Consider the following 21,110-nt stretch of genomic DNA (forward strand, 5'->3'; position numbering starts at 1 on the left):
ACCAGAAAGTCTCAAAGGTTTTGGGGATAGAGGGATCATTTCATTACCGTAATTCTTTTTTTTCTCAAACCAACCCATTAAACTTTTTACATGGGACATTCGGTTGTTTAAACATGGCATCAGAATGAATGCAATTGTTCAATTGTTTAGTTATAGAGATTTGGTAAATCTGATCCAGTATGTTAGCATACATTGTGGAGTTCATTCAGCTCTCACAATCTCAGTGCCAGGAGAAGCCATGCAGCCCCAAACCATTTAACATTTTTCTTCAAATTGGACAATTGAAACCACTCAATCACGGTGAAATGCCTCTTGTTCCTCACGGCGATCATGAATGGCTCCAGCGGCGTCAAAATGTTGATAAAAAAGAATTTGTTACAATTTTTGAATAAATGTTATGGATGTGTATTCACGAAACATTCAATTGTTCCCTGCAAAGTATAAAAAATAGAAGCCGTTTACACATCAAAGTTACTTTCGTCAGACCAAACAATTTTGGTCCAATAATCAGGTGTTCAATTTTCAGTTTTTTTTTTTTGCAAATGCCAACCTTGCTTTCTTGTTCCTGAGACAGATATGATTTCTTTCTTGTTTTACATCCTATTTATACGGCTTTAATTCCGTTCTTCCAACTATTCGCGCTGATATATTTTTGTTTGCGTCCTTCATTACTTAAGAAGGAAAATCTGGAGAAATTTTCTTTCTATCTGCAAGAGATTCACTTTTCAAAGATGTATCTTTCATAGCAGCTGTAGAATTTTAACCGCCTTATCCTTTTTTTTTGTTCTTGAAAGAATTAATTTCTTTGCAATTTTTAATCGTTGCATGAAGTTCCATTTAATTTTTCATGTAATTTCTTGTTGATAATATCCTTCAACAAAAGCAACAATGTGTGCCCTTTTGATCCCTGAAAGCTTCTTCTTTGGAGTTATTTACTATAAAATATACGATTATAGCACTGGAAAATAAGAAACACCTTTTGGTAGGACAATGAATGATTTTGAATATTAGAATAAGTTTAGGATGAAACACAGCTAAAACGCTTGAGGGTCGCTTAAAAGCCAAAAAAATATTTGACAATCTAATGTTACATAGTTTGCCTCTGCACTCAATTTGTTCATCGTACAATTGTAAACATTTAAATACGTAGGTTAAAATAATTATCTTATTTTATGTAGGTGCCCCATAATTTTGGCCTTGGTTATATATGTGGATTTCCACTAATTTACTTTAAAGATTAATAGTTAGCAACATGCATTTAGAAATAAAACATTATGCTAGGTGCGAACCCCATAATCCGTAATTCGCATGCAGAATTTGAAAGATTAATATCTAACCGATAATTAATCACTTACCGTTTTGTTTTTGCAATAGAATTTAATACAGTTAGACTGATTTTAGAGTATATTTTATGTGTCTAATTTGCACAGAAAGGGTCTTATAAACTTTAAATTTTTATATTGCTATCATATTTTAGTGTTTTACCTTATTGTCTGAAATGCGTCCATGTAAAAAGGGGAGTAGACATATGTTTTAGGTCCTAGTATATTAAACTAGTGATATATATATAGCTAGTATGCCCACGGTAATATTTTGTGTAGATATAACTGACGAATTATATTATTTTAAATATTTTCCGGTTTAAATCTTCCAATAATGATAATTAACATTGCTTTTTTGTTTTTGTTTTTGTTTTTTTGTTCTGCTTACGACTAGATTTAATATGCATTTTGATAAAGGAGGGAATCAATATGTTTATTCGTTTATAGTTTAGGATTTAATTTTAGAATACAATTTTATGCTAATTAAAATTTACCAGAGATTTTTGTAAAGAGTTTCTAAATGTTTGCTGTATTTTAATGTTATTTAACTTCATGACATGTAAAATAAGCTGGAAGTCATTGCAGAATATTCGGGCATCTCAGGATTTTATTAAATTTTAGGAATATCTATTAAACATCTCTAGAATAATTCAATTCGATTAAATATTGACATGCTTTTAAAGAAGAATATCGATGTAAACTCACATTTTTTTTTATTTTAACATACCAGAACTGCATATAAAATTTATACGTATTAGACAACCATTAAACACATTTCCTTAAGTTACATATATTTCTTAAAAGACCTAAGCCCCAATACCTTAGTTTAATACATGTTCTATAAGCGGATTAATAGAATTCGATAAAAATTAAAATCATAATTAAAGCCATGAGCTTCTGTATCATTAATATAGAAGGAGTATTCCAAAGTTATGCCTCCTATTTAAGATATATCAGAGGTTATTGCAAATTCAGTTGTTATAATGACTACACTCATGCGATGATCACTTGAAACTCGTTTTGTATTGCGGACATTCACCGTGTGAGACTCTTAAACGGCCACACTGCAATGAACACATGTCAAAAGCACAGACGGATTTCAAGGAGAGTAGTGGGACTATTTAAAAAAAGAAATCCTAAGACACAAACCCGGCTTCACTTCTGGTAAATAAATAGGCTTCATTAATACGATGTTTCTGATGAGATACACCATTAAACATTCCGAAAACATTGTTATATTTAACGACCTTCCTATAAAAGCTTCTAGTTCCTTGTTCCAAATAAACACGATTTAAGTTAACAGCACATCTATAATTGAACAGAACAATAACAAGAGAAAACTCGTTTAAAAATATCTAAATTGTTAAAAAAAAGTTTAGATTAATGTATACCTTGTAAACCAAGAAGTTTAGATTAATGTATACCTTGTGAACCCAGAAGTAATAGCAAGTACAACAAACATAGCGATTACATCAGCCAGTTCCTGCAAAAAGGCGAATACCATTAATCGGAATTTAGAAAAGATAAAAAAAATAATTAATAGACAAAACATATCTTTGAGTGTGACGATAAAAACTCAGAAAAAAAGGATCTATCCATATACGATTCAATGGAATCTGAGCTTGTAATTATAACGAAATAGTGACAGTCTTTATAATTATTTTTTTATTCAATACTAATTAAATGTTATTGGCATAGATTAGCCCATTTCGACTGGAATCAATTAATATTTAACTGGAGATAACAGCAAATAGCATTCCGAAGTCCTCACTTATTGTATTACTCGTTAAGCTCAGCATTAACTCAACTTTTAAGCTTTGACGGCGGTAGTTGTGTGAACTTGGTTATAATTTACCTATTGTGTACAAAATGTAGAAATGCAATTAAAACAATATATAAGCAAGAGAGACAACGAAAGATTGAATTTTTTTCAGATAGCTAGAAATACTCTTTCAACACAAATTAAAAGCTTTCAATGTCCCAAAACGTTTTTCCCGAATTTTCAATGTACGCATAGTTTACTATGAATAATATATACTACATATCCAGTTCCAGAAATCCCTAGACAGATATTCCATTTACTGTTCCAAATACTTCAACAATTAATGACCACTAAACTTGCTATAATAATAAATCGCACTAAGTGTTAATTGTTTTATTTCTTGCTTTAATTTAATAATGTTCTCGCTTCAAAAACACATATGCACACACATACACATATATTTACATATATATATATATATATATATATATATATATATACGTATAGATATGTATACATATATACATATATATACATATATATACGCGCATATATATATAAGTACATATATACATATATATATATATATATATATATATATATATATATATATATATATAACACTATATACTTATATGTGTGTGTTAAGGAGTAAAATATTGTTAAGCAATGCCGGGAACTTGGTGTCAAATTGATGTAATGTATGCACAAAAACGGACAAAGGAAACGTATCTGGTAGAAATTCTTTTCTATTTATTTTCTGGATAAATCACGCATACAAACAGTCAAATAAGCTCAACACCTTAAACACTGAGACTATTTTCAACAACGTGTGATACCTTTTTTATTTTTAATTTTTGTAAAAATGAAAGAAAATAAACGAGATAATTTCTTGATTATTGATATAAAAAAGCAAAATAAATTTAGTCACTGTAACAATCCCGCATTTCAGCCGAGAGTACTTTACTGTTTGGCTGATTAAATTTTACAAGTGATCTTTTTCGTTAAAACAAACATGCAGAAATTTAAATGTTATCTGAACAAATATCTTGCTTCAGATTTATCGTATCGGACTCAAGATTCTTCATGATGAAATCGGGAATCTGCACAGAATTTCAAACAGAATACTTTATTTTATCCATAGGGGTAGCATGCTCTCGTTCTGTCAGCCATGACTGGATAGAAGTTCTAAGTACTTTGTAATTTTAAGTGTTGCCCACACTGAGGATTGAACCTTCAACCCCCAGAAGAGTGTAATTGACAATTGAATTTTACAAAGTATGTCATCATCACCAAGTAACAACCGGGTCATGCACATTCCCAGGTTCAAAAACATACACCTGAAGAAGGTCAGAGATTACATCAACGGAAATGTTATTAAAATAAACTAAAGATGAAATAGTAGTCTAAAAAATTCAAATAATATAAATAATCAACCTTCATGTAAAAAAATCAGAAACACAAAGTATTATGTTTTGAATGATCATAATTATTTTTGAAAAAAAAGCTCATTGTATTCTAAATAAAGAAATTGTTTTCCTTCTTTTTTATTTTTAAATAAAATTTCATAAATGCTGTTTCATTTCTAAAATAAAAATCAGTATTTTTGTTAATTAAAAAAATATTTTTCAAAGTTATTACTGTCGACTATTATTTGATCTTTGTGCGTTTATTTTTTTTGTGTGTGTGATTTGTGTGATGTCTTTCGGCGGTCAGAGCCCTCCAAGGTCACTGCGGCAAGCGGCCTCCAGTTGTGATGGTATAGGCGGCGTCGAATCAATAGACCGCTGCACCGTTTCGCTGTCCCTCTTTACATAGACAAGCATGTGGCGTAAGCTATTGGATTCACTGCGTCTCATAGCGGTATAACCGGGGATCTTAGGTTCGTCTGGTACAGACTTCAGCCAGGTATCCAGCGCCGACTTGAACGATTCTGTTTTGCAGTTCGTGATGATCTCTCTGATGTTACGTGGTAGGCAATTGAAGAGCGTACGACCCCGGGAATTTAAACTCGATTCCCTGAGCCGTCGGATCCAGTTGTCCCTGGCACTGATTAGGGGTGGTACCACACACCTTCTGCCACGTTTTGAGATATGGTGCTGTATACCAGCGTTGGGCACCTGGTTCTCCATCATACGCCAGGTATAGATGATTGAATATCTTTCTTGCCTGCGTTGAATCGATTTGATATTCAACGTATCCAGCAGTTGCCAATAATTCAATTGACTATAACCAGTTAGGTTTCTTAGAAACGATTTCTGGATGGCCTCTAATGCTTGAATATGACCTTTTCTGTCCGGAGTCCACAGCTGACAACAGTAATCAATGTGCGGCAGCACCAGCGACTTCCAGAGTGTCAGCATTAGGTTTTTTTGTCTCGTTTTGAAAGTGCGTAGAATCCAACTGGAAAGGCTCCGTGCAGTTGAACAAACTTTGTCGATCTGGGAGGTGAATGTACCATCAAAATCCAACGTTACTCTCAGATCGCGCACAGTATCTTTGGTTTTAATTAGCTTCCCGTCTTGGGTCGAATACTTAGATGCTTCTCTCAGGTCCTTCCTTCTACCGTATTTGATACACTCGAATTTCACTGAGTTAAACTGCATATTGTTGTCATCCGCCCATTGGTAGATAGCGTCTAGATCATCTTGGCGAGGTTGCACATCAGACGAATCTTTTATTTTCCTGCCAATCCTGGTGTCGTCGGCAAAACTTGAGACGAAAGACGATTTGACTTTTTCGTCTATGTCGCCGATTAGTACGAGGAACAGCAGCGAACCAAGTACTGAACCTTGGGGAACGCCAGATAGCACTTTGGTCGAGGGAGATGCAGAGCCATTTACCACAACTGTCTGGTAGCGATCTGTTAGGAATGATTTAATCCATAGGATCAATTTACCTCCAATTCAAAGATGTTGGAGCTTTTCGATGGTTACTACAAAGTCCACTTTGTCGAACGCCTTTGCAAAGTCTAGGTATATCACGTCGATATTACATTCATTGTCTAGAGTATTTATGATCCTATCATGATGGATTAGAAGCTGACTTAAGCAGGATCTTCCGGTTCTGAATCCATGCTGCCCTGGATAAAACAGACTGTGGTTATTGAGGAATTCCACCAAGTACTTTCGAAGGACCATTTCGAATACTTTTGTAATGTGGGATGTTAGTGCCACTGGTCGATATTGCTTGGGGAGAGATCGACCGTCACCTTTGTATATTGGGATAATGTTAGCGCGCTTAGAGTCGGCTGGGACTATCCCTTTCTCCAGTGATGCCCTCCATAATATGAATAGTGGCTTAGCCAGCTGCTTTTTACATTCCTTAAGGAGTAGCGCTTAATTAAAAACAAAATTCAAAGTTATTATTATCGACTATTACTTGTTCTTTGTTCGTTTTTTTTTTAAATTAAAATTGAAACTGTCGAAATTGATATGACTAATTACATCCTTTACAACTGATAAGGTTTTTTTTTCCAATACCGTGTGCCAAATAATTGTCTCAGTATTTAGGATTTTATTAGAGGTACATAAAATCGTGTTGGATTTTTAGTCGTGAATAACTAGTAAAAACTAGGCATGACTGATCTAAAAATATACTTGTTTTTTTTACAAAGATTTTTAACGAAAATACAGAATTTGAAAAAAAAATGTTTCCGTCTTTAAGGGGTTTATTATGTAAATAAATACTTATGTCTTGATTTACCCCTGGCTTTAAAAAGGATTTAATTTTTTTTAAATACTTTTCATATAAATCTAAAAATATATTTGGCAAAAATAACTGTTCGACCACAACGTGAGTACATTCTCATTGTATATTTGAATAATACTACAACAGATTTATACTAAAATTAGTCGCTGATAAACCAAGTAGTTTATCCGTGTCGAAGTTGCCTTACAAGCAAATAAGCAGCAGGAGCAAATAGTTGGACATAATTTAGTCGTACATTTTAGTAGATCACTTTAGGCACGAATAAAATCTGCCACGAATAAAGGTCCGATTCAGTTCCTGCTTATTCAAACAACTGTAGTCTTTGTTTCTATATAACAAACAGCAGGATAAGTCAGTTGTGCATTGATTGGGCATAATACTGGTCGTACACTTTTAGTAAAAGCTTTACTTAGCATAAAAACAGGAACGGAAATGGGTAAGTAATTGAGCTGTCATATAGAAAAAGATATTATTTTAAATTAGTTCAGTATTTAACTTCCAGTGTTATTCGTGCATACTGATGTGTAATTTTACTTTACCATGAAATATGAACATTATTTCGTCATATTCATTTTTAATTTCTAATTTGTTTATTATTTTTATTTTATTTGTTAACTTTTTATCTAGTTTAGTTTAACTGAATCAGAAATCAATTTGTATGAAACCGAACGTAAAGGCGTTAAATACGATTGTCACAAAACTCAATGTTGTCATGCAAACGGTGTTTTGTATTGAAATTTAAATCAATATGTTTTCATGCGTATGTGTCAATAGAAATCTATTTAGCTTATACATATACACACACACCCACACACACACACATTATATATATATATATATATATATATATATATATATATAAACACACAAAGTGTTCTTTTCTAATTCCTCTTTAATTTTTATTCATTTAATTTTGTGAATTATTTATTAATTTTGTCGATTGTCAGATTTTCATTGTAACTATACGAGTAAAGTTATTGATATCGAAAAAAAAACTGTTTTAATGAGAAATGCTCCTGGCTCTAGTAATTATTTTATTTATATCGCAAAATGCATTATAATGCGTTGTCCTCAGTAATGATTGTTGTCTTCATTGCTATGTTTAGAATTGCGCTGCTGTTCTTTTTGCAGAATTTATAATTCCCGCTTTTCTTCCCATTTGCGAATAAGCCAATGAAAAAGAAAGGTGTTTTCGAAACAAATAAACGCATACAAATTAATAAAATGATGTTTTCTTATCACGCTGGTTCATTATTGTATCGTTTAATTAACCAAAAGAAAAAAAAACTACCGCTGTCCTGCACTTGTTTTTCTGAAACAAATAAGCGACAAAGACAAACCTTATATTCCACCTTGACTAAACGGCTTACTTAGTTTTGCTCTAACGGATTGTTCGAAAGGATCGGATTGCTCGTTAAAACTTTAATCTCATCTGATAAATGCAGAAGTTTTAATGCAAATACTTAAACATATATAAACACTATTATATTGGACTGATAAATTTTAACTGAAAGTTAAACTATAACAAGACTATCATAGTAAGGGGTAAAGTTTAAAATTACTAAAGTTAAAATAACCCCTGTGTATCGCCTTATTGCGGGTCAATATTTTTTTAATTTTAAAATTACTATGAAACGCAGAGAAGTGGAATTTGGTATAACACTGAAAGAACATAACAAAGTGGCTTATTTCCCAATTTATCTGGAATTTAAACAAATATTTTGAAAGTTATGCTAATTTTTCTATTTTCTGGTAATTTAAACTGTGTATCACTTCATTGCAAGTCTCCCAAAATACCTAGAAACGGTTTGTTGATAGCTGATGAAAATAAACGTGTTGTTGGAGGCTTTACCGAAGGTTAATTTCTCGTACATCTAGACAAGGAGTTTTAAAGAGATCGAAGAACATTTTCTTCATTCGTTGTAAATCCATCCATCAAACCAAGGAAAAACAAAAAACCACAAGAAAGAAGGGTTCTGCTCATGATGTTAGAAAAATTCGCCGCCAACTTATAAAGCAATAGGACAACCACAATGCTGCTATATTATACAAGGATGAAATACCTTCCTTGTCCGGAAAGATATGCTGAAATGTTTTAAACAGGATTGCAAAGAAACATTAAGCACATAGCAAGAGTTTTTTTAGACCAAACCATTATTCAAAACGTTAATATTGGGCTCAGAAATAAATGAAAACCAGCTTTAAAATGTTCCATTCACAGATGAGGCCAGAGCACCCCTTGACGAACCAGATTAGTGGGCCAAAGTTTGGAGTCCTTTTGGATTTCCTACCCCTCGTTGATTCCATCTTCACCAGGTAGGTGGAGGTGCCATGTTTTGGGCCGGAATAATCTGCGATGAATTAATTGGACTATTCCGAGTGCCAGATGCCAAACTGACAATCTAGTATTATATTACATGAGCATTTGTCACCACAGCTTGATGACCTTCCATTGGCGCGTCACCGTAAATTGATGTTTATGAATGACAATGCGCCGCCCTACTTAGTCAAGGCTACGACATCCTGCCTTAAATCATTAGCCATTAGTGGAGAACATTTGATGACAGACACATTGCTCTCCAAATATAAACCCAATGGAGCAGCTCTCGACAATAATAAAGGTGAATGTTGATGAAGGAGGTGTTCAGTTTTCGTCGAATGATGAACATTGGAGGAATATTTCTATAGCATCACGTTATCATAAATCCGCCGGTAGACATCATCAGTTGAAAATAAGCCATTCAAAGTTATTTTGAAGCATGAGCGCTATTTTGGTAAATAAATACTAAACAAAATTATGTGAAATTCGTTCTTGCTTTTGGTTAATATCGTTACTGGATATGGTTTTATTTCACATAAATAGAAATTTGAAGTTAGAATATTGTTTTATTACCGAATATATACATTTTAGACACTAGCAATAAAGTGATACACACTTAAAATTACCATAAAATAGAAAAATAAGCATAACGTTCAAAATATTTGTTTTAATCCCACAAAAGTCAGGGAAATAAGGCAAATTGTAAAGCTCTTCCAGTTCCAAATTTCATATTTCCGCGTTTCATATCAACTTCAAAAGTAAAAAAAAATATGGATCTACAATAACGCGTTTCACACGCTTTACAGTAATAATTATGGTCATATATTTCAACTTATTTTGAACGCGTTTTTGCCGTGATATTTGTAATAACTCGCAAATATCGTTTGTCGAAATTCTTTCAAACGTCCTTGTTGTTGGCAGTCTACCGTTGATTCTTTTTCTTGACTCCATGTCTAAAGGAGGAGAAGCTTCATCTTGGAGTACCTGGGAATTGTGGTATGTCTCCTTGAACGCTCTCGAATACTAAAAAGAATAACACAAGTATATATAGCTAAAACAGATCGTTCCAATTATGAGAATCGGTCATGCCATTGAAGTCGCCCGCTAATAAGTTCTTTTGATGGCCAAAGAGGGCTAGCAACTCGAGTTTTAAAAGCTCCTAGTAGTGAAAAACTTAAAAATTCGGACAAAAACGGAGTAAAGGAAACTACCGGGCATTGTTCAAAATCGTTCGACAACTGGCAACAGAAATTTATACTAATAAAAAGGGTTTTTTTAACGATTGAACAAACTCACGACAATGGAAATGAGAAGACAAACGACAAGCATCGTCAATCTGATGTATTCGCTTGACTGGTCCTTCTTAGATGCTTGTGATTTCCTTAATCCTTACGAAACCTGAATTCGCCTAGAAAAAATCGTTGTTGAGGGAATATGAAAAAGTAAGCGAAGGTGTGCTACGACTGACAAGAAATTTATGAAAATCAATGTTTAAAAGAATATGCAAATTAGATAGATCTTTTTTAAATGAATTCCACTCCACGACCATTATGTAACAAAGTTGTGTTTTCTTTTTAAATAAATAGATAAAGGGTTTTATTTAAATCCGTGTATTCTATAATCAAAGGTCCGTGATATAATCGTTGTTAAAATGAAAAAAATACACATGCGATAAGTTTAAATACCAAATTACAACGCAATATTATGCAAAGTAAAAGAAATTTTTATTTCTATTAAATCAATATTCCGGGGATATACGATATTATGTAAATTTTATATGATTTTCTTGCCATGGTGGTATATAGCAGAATACACACACACAATTCCAAATTTATAGGAGTATAAATTTGCTTTTACTAACTCCTGAGAATGAAACAAATGTGTAGTAATTTGAACTAATATATGCGAAATTCATGAGAATATTGATGTTACAAAATAGATATGACAGACACAGATTGTTCGATATCGAAAAGGAAATGTTTAATTGGAAATGCGCCTTGCTTTGATCGGCAAAAAATGATCAAGAGTAACCAAGTGAACGCCAGAGTTGAACAACATTTTCATTTGAAAACAAGAGAACTCTAAGACACTTTAACATTTTTCAAGTCGTATGTATTTACTGCACAGCATAGTCATGGTTTATTTTCTAAATTTGATGATTAAACTCCTCCTTCCTAAACTACAAACGCACATCTTTACGAAAATAAAAAAAATGGAACAGATCCGACGTTGCATTTTGCCATATATAAGGATGATCGATTAAAACATATATTGGTTTTATCACTATCTGTAAACATGCCGCGAATAATTCAAAGAATGAATGAAAAAAATTTCTTCGCGAACGCTGGAGGTGAATTCCTACAAGATTATAGTATTCTGAGTCTGTGACATTCTAATGAACAACGCTTCTAAATATTTAAATTCTTTGCAGCAATTAGCTTTGCAAAGTAATCATAGAAAATAAAAATCGATACGAACAACATAAGTGAGAACTGATTTTCCAAAGATGTACAATTTCTATGTGTGTGCATTTTACAATGGAATATCCTTTTACTCTAAAACATGACGGTTAATTAAATTGTATATCCTCGTAATGAATTTGATTTAATCAACGTTTGTTTATGATAACTGCATAAAATGCACACTTAAATATTCGTCCGTTACGGATAGTGGGTTATGTTTTAAAGTGGATTATAGTTAAATTCAGCAAATGTAGCACCGTAATGAATCCTCGAGTTACTAAAGCCACGAACTGAAGAATTGGATATACAACAGTTCGATTCAATTTAATTCCTTACATCAACTTTCCTCAAACAATTGTAGCTTGTCATCTGGGGAGGAGATATACAAATACCCATCTTGTATAAGTTTTATGTCGATCACACCCCTCCCCTTTCACAAAATCTACTTTTATCATTTTCCTTTATTAGCCACATTTATTTTCGCTATCAACACACACATTCTCTCCCCCCCTCTCTCTCTCTTTCTCTCTCTGTATTTACTATACGCCAAAACAAATAAAATAGTGCATAATTAAAAATAGAAATATAATTTAAAAAAAAAAACATTATGACTGTTTTTTTAAGGAATAGTAGAAAACATTTGACAGTATATTTATATTTAGTCTTCCAATAATCTCCATCTATCACCTTCTCTCAAGTGTTCTCACCTGTTCTATCTCTATATCTGTAGAACTTTTTGGGTGCAAAGAAATCTGTGATTCTATCACTCAGGGGAACGTTATTGGTAAAAATTTATAACGAAGATCATTATCCAAGGAGTCGATTAAATGCTAATCAGATAGCGCAGGTACAAGTGAATACGGTGGATGGCACAAGGTAAAACTTAAGTTGATAGTATCCATGATCGCTCGCGCAACATGTAGCCATGCGCTATCAAGGAGAAAATGCATATTTTAGCCTTTCACCAGTACTGACTCGTTTCACTTGTTACGAGCACACATCTTCAGTAACCGTTTAGCCTGTTGCATAATGAACCACTTGACGACCTATCCACCAGAAATAGGCATAATCTTACGTGCGTGAATAGGTGTAAGGGACTGCATCCTGAGAAGACAGTCAATGTCTGGAACGCTTCGAAGTTTCGTACATAACTCACTTTTCATCAATGGTTAACATTAGATTACATACGGTTGTTGCACGGTAGACATAATGCAAAAGTCACGCACGAGATCTTTAAACACTTCCCTCTTTCTCAAAGCTGACCTGCTTATCCGCGTGTTTTTCCTTAGCGGTGACATTTTATAATGCCGGACGATTACGCTTAGCGCGTGTATTTTATAAGTCAAAGTTCCGTGATATAGACATTGTTTAAATTTTAAAATAAAATACGCATTAAATACGTTTAAAACCCAGATTACAACACAATATTATGTAAAAGAAACAAAAATTTATTTCTTTTAAATCAATATTTCAGCGATATACACTGCCATCTAAATGTTATAATTTTCTCGTCATAGAATGTTATATACATATACATATACAATGTAAATAGAAAAAAAAAACAGTTTTTTAGAATCCGCGTGTTTTGCATTTTCTTTGAAAATTTAAGCAACAATTATGAACATTAAAGTTGTGCTATCCGTGGTATAATCGTCGTTTAAATTTGGCATTGACGCATGTTGTCAGAATTTTAAACAAATGTCTAATCGTTTATTTCCCATATCATATACGAATCACTTTATGTGTCTCAGTTACTTCCTCGTATGTTTCTAAAGGCTTAGTCTATTTTTTTACGAATTTCACGCAATTGTAGTTTTTTATGTTTGGTAGTGTTCTTAGATATGTATCAGATAAGTATAGAAAATCGAAAAAAAAAACGATCTTAAACTAGCTTCACTCTCTAATAGATAAAAAAATACATACATTTTACGGAGGAATATATTATGTTACACGGGCCAAGGGAGATAATAAACCTTAAGAAAATTGTTTCTTTTTATAAAAAACAGATTTATTATAATCTCGAAATATAACTTAGTTGTAGAGCATTTGAGTATAGATCAAATGATCCGCTGTTCAAGCCCGAGTGTAGTTACCATTTGATTTTAATTTTTTCTTATTTATGAGTTAATTTTTGGATAAAAAGAAAAGGTACTATTAAAAATCGCCAAAAACCATTTCCATTTTATCGTTTGCGTATTTTTAAACTAAACATTAATCAAAAGTGATTTTTCCGGCCATTAATCGTCAAGCTCAAATATCAGCTGACGTGATGTTGTAGACAATCACAGATGAAATTTTATATACGAGGTTTTTATTATTTTATTTATTTATTATTATTATTATTATTATTATTATTATTATTATTATTATCATTATTATTATTATTATTATTTGTGATTTAGTCCACTTGGCAATGTATTCCTTGTAATATATGATAATACATAGAGAACTGAGTCTATAATAATACATACGAAATTTGTATAAATAAAACTATCATGTTTACGCGTATTGTGTGACTGGGCAACGCCGGGGTAACAGCTAGTTTTACATAATCTTGTGTTGTAATTTGTCTTATCAACGTATTCTTTTACGTATTTGATTTTAAAATGTAAATAGATATTTATAATCAATACACATGTAATCTATATTCTTTCACTATGTTGTTTTATATTATTTATAATACAGAAACAGACATTAATGATAGTAGTCGCATACCAGTATGGTTTCCAAACGTTTATAATTTATGATAGGAGCGCACGAACCCATGTAGTTGGATAAATACTATTTTACATAAATACTGCTTAATTTATTTAAAATTCAACAAACACTGCCTGCATTCATTTCATTTATATAATTCATTTATTCACATAAATGTTTATTTAAATTTCATTTACATGTAAACAGTTTTTTTTAATTGAAAGACCGTGTTTGAGCATATATTAACCTTATCGTTAACTTAAATGTAAACTGTTAAAAAAATTGAGATAGAATTTTTTGTTTTCCATTTGCTCATATTCTTATCCATAACAAATTTCATTTGTGTTCAAGCAATATTGTTTCGACTAAATTTTATACATTTTTTATTAAATTTTCTCCCCAATCAAGGCATATTGCCACTTTGGTGTAGGGGGCTACTATCAGGGGCAACAACTACTGGGGTACTATGTTGAGATTTGGGCAGAAAGGTATCGGTTCACGTTACACTTGAACTTTTGCATGTCAGTACAGTTGGGGAAGCAGGGACCTGGAATGGAATTCCAGAGTCTAGCCGTTCTGGGGAAGAAACTACTGGAGTAGAAAGATCTTTTACATCTAGGGATTTCTACCGTGAAGGGATGGGATTTAGCTGCCTGTAATGTTTGTTGAGGGTGTCTACGTCGTGGGGGCACAAGTGATCGCAGTTCGTCAGAGCATTCACCATTAAAATACTTGAAGAACAGGCAGAGGGATGCAACATTTCGTCGATGGGACAGAGGCTGAAGCTTCGATGCCAGTTCAGGGCCTATCAGATTTGCGACTCTCTTTTGAACCTTGTATAGAAGCGAGAGACTAGTAGCATATGCACCAGCCCAAATGTGACAACAGTACTCCATACATAGGCGAATGGTGGCCTTATAGAGGTACAGGATACTTTCGCGTGTTAGTAGTTTTCTAGCACGGTAGAGAGAGCCCTCATTCTTCACAGCGGCCCTGGCAATGCTTTCAATGTAATTGTTCCAACTCATGTTCCCTGTGAACGTTAGGTCAAGCAGTTTGAAAGATGTACTCCCAGATAAAGAGTCACTGGCCATTGCTATTGGTGGCAGAGAAGGTTTCTTGTAATTATTGAAGGAAACCAGTTTAGTCTTGGCAGCATTGAATGTGACCATCAATTTATGTCCCCATTCACTACAGACTGGAGGTAATCCTCTAGTGTTTTTGCCATTTCTTTAGATATGCGTTCATTTGTTTTCCTGCCATGTCTGTTATAGGGTGTGGTGGCATCAGAATATATAACCAGCTCAGAGGTAATTTTGTCGGGGAGCTCATTAATGAATATTAGGAAAAATAGAAGTCCAAGGATAGACCCCTGAGGCACTTCCGCGTTTATATCATATTGTTTAGAGTTACGACCATCGAGGACAACCTGGGTGTTTCTCTTATCTAAGAAGGATTTAATCATGTTAAGTATTCTACCAGTGATACCGTATGATCTTATTTTCATGAGGAGACTCTCATGCATTACCCTGTCAAACGCCTTAGATATATCTAGAGCTACCGCTCTGCCCTCCTCCGCTTTGTCCAGTGAATGGTATATACGTTCAGAGATTACAGTGAAAATGTCTGCTGTGGAACGGGCTTTTCTAAATCCATATTGTTCGTGAGCCAGAAGCTTAGCATCTGTAAGGTGATCGACTAGAGCATGGTTAATTATGGTCTCAAATATTTTGCCGAAAAGCGGGAGGAGGTTTATGGGGCGATAATTTGATGGGTCAGTTCTTTCGCCAGAATTCTTGAATACTGGTACTACAGAAGCAGTTTTCCAACAACCCGGAAACCAAGATTCATTAAGGCATTTGTTGTAAAGTTTGGAGATAACTGGAGCTACTTCGGCTGAGCACTTTTTTAATAGACAGCTGGGATGAGATCGGGTCCACATGTTTTTAATATCTCAAGGTTATTTTTATAATAGCATGCACCTGAGCAGAGGTGATTTTTTAGATCGTCTAGCGTGGCGTCTGTCCGCAAAGGAAAGTCAGGTAGGGAGTGTCCAGTGTGGTAAGGGGTGTCCAGGGTCCAGTGTGGAATTTGAGGCAAACCGACTGACAAGCATATTAGTTTTCTCGGTTGCTGTGCAAACAACCTCGCGATGTTTGGTTTGTGGGGGAATTGTTGATTACCCATTATTTACTACACTGTTGTAGATTTTCCAGAAGTCACGAGTTCCTAATTTTAGTGCTTCTGTGCGTTTTTTTTGTTGTTTCAGTAAATTGTCTCTTAGCTGTCGCTATTTCTTTTCTTAACGTTATTTCTAGCTTCTATATATTTATGTCTGTTTGACTGGACTTATGTCGGTTAAATCTGCGGTATGCATGCTGCCTTTGAGCAATTGCAGTTGCGCAGTTGCGCAACAATTTGGGAGAATGGGGCTTGCTATAAAATTTCCGCAAGGGAGCATGTGCTTCAATTGCCGTGTTGAACCATTCAGTGGTCTCATTTGCGCACTGTTCAGCAGGAAGTGAAAATATATATCTCCATGTAGCATCTCTGATAAGATCTTTGATAGCTTCCCAGTCAGCCTTTTTTTATAATATCACGTTGTTTTGAGCAGGACTCTTCAGTTTTAGGTCTAGAGTTTAGGGGATTTCGACCATTATCACTGCATGATCAGCGTTCCCGAGTAGGCCGCCAGCATTTGTTATACAATCATCGGGAACTGTGGTCAGAAATGGATCTAGAAGTAATGCGTGTTGTTCAGGTTGGTCAGGGAAACGGGTTAGACACGTAACAATTTGTGATAGGGAGTGAGATATAGCGAAACTCTGTGTTGTGCTGCTCGCTGCATCTGTGTAAGTAGAGAATACACGCCAGTTTTTGTGGTGGACATTAAAGTCACCAAATACATGCACTTGTGCGCTGGTGTCGAGGTAGAGTGATGTGTCTATGCTGTTAGAGACTTTGTTTATTATCGTACAGTCCTGTATTTAGGGAGAGAGATAGAGAAAATAAAGTAGCTAATGTTATGTTGCATGTTTAGTCAAAAGCATATAATGGCTTGATCGTCCGATTCTAGGTTTCTTTCTCCAGTCAAGGAGAGGGTGTTACGAATGTAGACTCCAAGTTCGTGCATATGTCTGTCAGAGTCCTTACGGCAGAGTGGGAGATAGCCAGCCACGTTAAAGTAGTTAGAGGTGATGGAGGTGTGTAGGTTAGTCTCACTTGGTGCTAAGATACCCGGGGTATTTGTTAGGAGAAATGCTTCAACATCAGCTAAATTAGTTCTAAGCCCACGGATGTTTGTGAATGCAAGCCTTAAGGAAGGAGGCAAGTTGGATTTGTTGGTCCCTATCCTTGTTTAAGCTTATTTTTTGATACTCTGCACAAATAAAAATACAACTTCATATCTCTCTCTCTCTCTCTCTATATATATATATATATATATGTGTGTGTGTGTGTGTGGGTGTGTGTGTGTGTGTAATTGTGTGTGTGTGAGAGAGAGAATGTATGCGTAAGAACGCTACTCAACTTATATGCTGAATGAATTTTTGATCTACAGATATAAAATTTGATATATAGTGTAATCAGTCACGTGGACATATTTTTTATCGGTTTTCATCCGGAACAAAGGACTACTAAGTGCGCAAAACTGAATTAATGTTATTTGGGGGTGATGTGAGTTTTATCTGTTTGTTAACTGTTCCACGAATGCGCATGCGTAAATAGTTCAGGTTAAAAGATTACTTTTGTAAAAAATAAAGTTTGTTAACAACTTTGGAAATATCGTGTCATGCTGGACAAATGGTAATTGTACTTGACTCACTGTCTTAAGGGTTTGAATCTGCTTGAGATTTTCGAGGTGTTTTACTTATAAAAAGTGAACCGTATAAAAAAAAAACGTAATACTGTACGAATTCTGAAAATATAATATTTATGCGTATGTGTATTTTAGGACTGGGCAAAATCGTGCTGCCTGCTAGTATGTGTGCTTATGTGTGTATATATATATATATATATATATATATATATATATATATATATATATATATATAATCCCATGTACAGTGTTTCCTGGTAAACAAGGGATGATCCTTAAAATAAGCATTAAGTCTATAGTGAATCCGGGAGAGAAATTTGATGTATTGATTGCATGTGATTAAAGGACTTACTGATTAATATATTCCCACGAATGATACAAAAATATAAAAATTTAATAAATTGTTTAATATAGTTTTAAAGGGTAAAAACTCCAAAGTCTCTCTCTCTCTCTCCCTCTCTCTCTCTCTCTCTCTCTCTCTCTCTATATATATATATATATATATATATATATATATATATATATATATATATAGAATATAACTCTTGATATTTATAGCAAGTAAAGAAAGCCGCGCCTAAATATTTATATTTAGTTTAGAGAATGCGTTCTGTTGTCTTTTACCAGGTAAATTCCGTGCACGTATTTTGTTTATTAAAGATTCCGGCATAACTAGGTGGGCCCACTAATCTGCAATAAATTACAAATAAACATATCTACTATCAAAAGTAAAATGTCGAAAGTTTAACATTTAACAACAATTCAAACAAAGATACCTTAAATGAAAAAGAATCGGCATAAAAAAAATAATAAGGCAATTGTTATCATGGCGTAAACTTAGATTTCGGCTGAATGAACATGAGGTGTGCATATTTCGATGTATTCGTTGCACATTGTTCGGAGGAATTCTGAGTCAAAACACGTTTGATAGTTTTTTAACAACAACAAAAAAAAATATTTCGATTAACAAGCTTTCATATTGGTCGATTTAAATCCCACAATTAAACATTTTTTTTTTATGATAAACCAACATCAACTTTGCAATTCCCTTTTTGGAAATACTCAAATTTAGTCTCTTTTGCTTTTCAACATATACATAAATTTCTGTTTCAAATTATGATATCAATTTTAATGTTAAACATAATAGTCAAAAATGCTACGTCATAACATCAAACATTAACCTGTCTCATTTTTTTATATTCTTCTACTACAATCTACAGACCTTGCAAATTTCGTTGGACGGAAATGACCTGGCGGAAGTGTTTTGTATAATCCTTATTGTACACGTTCAATGATAGCTTACGCCACGAATATTGCTATTTTGAGCGAATGGCATTGTAGGGGATGTATTGACTTGTTGGTAATGTTCAATAAAAATACTTAAGTTAAAGTACCGTTTAATATATCGAATTTTAAGTAGGTGTTTGCGTAAATATCTTCACATATTTAAATAGTAAACTATTCCAGAAACGTCATATATATATATATATATATATATATATATATATATATATATATATATATATATATACAGTGGCCACATTATAAAATAGGTCTTATTGCTCCACACTGAAAATAAAATAGAGAAAATGCCGTGCATGGTAATTGGGGATCATGTTCACATTAATAAGGTAATACATATATAACATTTTAAAATATCCGAGAAACAATTTAGCTAAACATTATCAATTGTTTTACATTGTACCTTATTTAATACACTGTTTAAAAAATCTTTCCTCGATCTAAATATGTAATCTTGTGTTGTTTAACATTGCTTTCAGTTTTCTCACATTTGTCATTTATCTGTTGTCAAGTAACATCTCTGTTGTTCTCATACATCATCATAATTGATTTTCAATAATTGCCTCTTGGGCGCCTTTTCTAGTGACAATTCACTAATGTGAACGCACGCAGTTAGCTTCAATAGAGTATTGGACTTTTTTCCTGTAAACAGAAATTATGCTACTACTACTATTAGCTTGTATATTTATCCTATATTTTATTCATTTTTATAATTATTAAATGAATTTATATTCGTGTTCACTGCTCGATTGAAATTGTTAGACAAGCAGGTGTTATCTTAGGATGCGACTATCCCTCTTAAACCAAACCTCTCTAAAGAGCATTCATCCAGCGCAGCCGTAGCCGGGATTGAACTCACTGCACAAGTTTGTAGTTTAATTCAAATCTTGTCCGTAGCTGAATACTTGATGCTTCGGCAGGGCTATCAAGGGTATATTTCATCGTGACGCATTTAACTAGATGGAGTGCCTACCACGGCTTAAGAGAGTCCTTACTACCCTTGAGAGAAGGATAGACGTATTTTACCACAGTGTACATACAGCACCTTGCTATCCCAAAAGGTCACCCATCTGGTAATGGCCAGGCGCAAGGTTACTTAACTTCGGTTATCTGGCGAGAACCGGTGTATCAACGTGATTGTTTCGTATTATATATTTGAGCATGCCGTAGTATAGATTTGTTCGTCAGGTTGCCATCTTGTTATGCATTACATCCTATTATTAAGAATGAGAGGTAGCATAGTGTTTGGCATTTTTGTATAAGAGCATTCACCCGGGGATTACAACCTTCGCCTAATGGAAGTGTAATATCTATTGTATAGGTGGAAAGCGTTACTTATGTCAACGGACGGTTTTCACAATGTTTCACAGTATCACACTCAATAATTACATCATATATAGATAACGAAAACATGTGTACGCTAGTGCTATTTATTAATGCAATAATGGTCTAAGAAGAGTCGCAGGAAAGTAAATGATAACTAAAATATCCAGTCTGCATCGATGAAAAAGATCGTAAATATACTCGAGAATATATGCATATATATTTAAATTTATATGGTATATTCATGTATACGACATTGATAATGTCGCTACATAAATCCGCGTTAGATCATCCAATTTAATTGAAGCTTATTTGTACTAATACCAGGTGAGTGTCTAGTTGTACTAATACCAGGTGAGTGACTAGTTAGCGGATGTATCGAAATAAGAATGAA

Source organism: Euprymna scolopes, chromosome 28 (genome assembly GCF_053919585.1).
Source record: "Euprymna scolopes isolate OS-2025 chromosome 28, ASM5391958v1, whole genome shotgun sequence".
Lineage (NCBI taxonomy): Eukaryota > Metazoa > Mollusca > Cephalopoda > Sepiida > Sepiolidae > Euprymna > Euprymna scolopes.